Here is a 2,023-nt window from a genome sequence, read left to right as displayed (position 1 = left end):
TCTTCTTTTGAGAAGTGTCTGTTCATATCCTTTGCCCACTTTTTGATGAGGTTGCTTTTTTCTTGTAAATTTGTTTAAGTTCTTTGTGGATTCTGGATATTAGCCCTTTGTCAGATAAGTAGATTGTAAAAATTTTTTCCCATTCTGTAGGTTGCCTGTTTACTCTGATGGTAGTTTCTTTTGCTGTGAAGAAGCTCTTTAGTTTAGTTAGATCACATTTGTCAGTTTTGGCTTTTGTTGCCATTGCTTTTGGTGTTTTAGTCATGAACTCCTTGCCCATGCCTATGTCCTGAATGGTATTGTCTAGGTTTTCTTCTAGAGTTTTTATGGTTTTAGGTCTAACATTTAAGTCTTTAATCCATCTTGAATTAATTTTTGTATAAGGTGTAAGGAAGGGATCTAGTTTCAACTTTCTACATATGGCTGGCCAGTTTTCCCAGTACCATTTATTAAATAGGGAATCCTTTCCCCATTTCTTGTTTTTGTCAGGTTTGTCAAAGATCAGATGGTTGTAGATGTGTAGTGTTATTTCCAAGGCCTCTGTTCTGTTCCCTTGGTCTATATCTCTGTTTTGGTACCAGTACCATGCTGTTTTGGTTACTGTAACCTTGTAGTATAGTTTGAAAACTCTCTTTAAATTAGGAACCTGGCTCATTGGTAGGAATCAGGCTCAAACTAAACTGGTTTGGTTGGCTGGGTTTTTTGGAACTTCATCTTACTGAATCATTGAACTGACAGTTCATTAAAATCCAGTTTTTCACATTTTCTACTGGAAATCTTCCATAACTTGTATGTATATAATTGAGTTTCAGAGTGCATATGCAGGATCATACTTTGTTAAAATACTTCTCTCTAAAACATCTGAAATAATAAAGAGGGAAGACGTGGGCTTTAATGTCAGGTCAAAATCGAGGTTAACTTTGTTGAGGGCAGAGTTCTGCAGAAGCATACGCAGGTGATAACTGGGTAAATCCAGGAAGACTCCGATGAGGAGGTGAATTAGAGTAAACAGGTTTTCACTGAGTCATATTTATTGAATGCCTACTGTGTAGTAGACACTGGAGATACAGCAGTGAACCACAAAAACCAAATCCCTGCCCACGTGGAGTTCGTATCCTAAAGAGGAAGACAGATGATGAACAAAGAAGCGAAAAATTAGTATCTTTGTGATAAGAATTAAGGCAAAAAATAAAAGCAGCAAAGAGGGATAGAAAGTGTTTGTGATTTTATACAGGTAGCTTGAGAAGGCCTCTCTTAAAAGATGGCCTTGGAGTAAAGGCAAAGGAAGTGTGGGCAGGCCGTGCAGAAATGAAGAGGAGTAATCTGGGCCACATAACCCACATCAGGCTTCAGTGAGAGAGGTCTGAGAAGCCTGGGAGGCCTCCAGAGTCCAGCTTTCTGTTTCTAAGCAACAGATTTGTAATCTATAGGCCTTTTCCTGGCTGCAAGTTAGTAACCCCTTCCAAGTACTCACTTGACCAATCTTCTCAGATCTAATATAATGCAGGAAGAAGATGTTTTAAATATAAACAAGTGTTTAAAATCTGAATTGAATTACCCTTAATTCTTCCCAAATTAAAATTAAATTCATAGGTAAGATGTCCTTCTATGAACAGACACAAACTTGGTTTAGTCTATTTCCCAAATAGTAGTGAGGAATAACCATTGGATCTAATGGTGCTTTCTTTTACATATCATCCTCCAAATGTAATACAGCTTTATAACCTAGAGATATGTATTTTTAAAATTCAGGACATTAAACAAAAATAATCCATTGTCAAGTACCTTGTAAAGTTAAATGAATATTTCTAGAAGCTTCTCAAGAAAAAAAAAAAAGGCTCTAACCAAAAAGACAAAGACCCAAACTAAAGCTAGTAATTAAGATCGTGATTATATATACAAAAACAAATTTACCAACCTCAACTCTTTGTTGTTGTATGTTTCCTGTTTTATCTAGGGATCATCATTCTTTCTGATAAGCAGGAGTGTAAAGATTAGATATCACACCGAAAGCTCAAGCAAC

The sequence above is a fragment of the Colobus angolensis genome, unplaced genomic scaffold (genome assembly GCF_000951035.1).
Source record: "Colobus angolensis palliatus isolate OR3802 unplaced genomic scaffold, Cang.pa_1.0 Scaffold256, whole genome shotgun sequence".
Lineage (NCBI taxonomy): Eukaryota > Metazoa > Chordata > Mammalia > Primates > Cercopithecidae > Colobus > Colobus angolensis.
Note: the sequence above shows the minus strand (reverse complement) of the source record.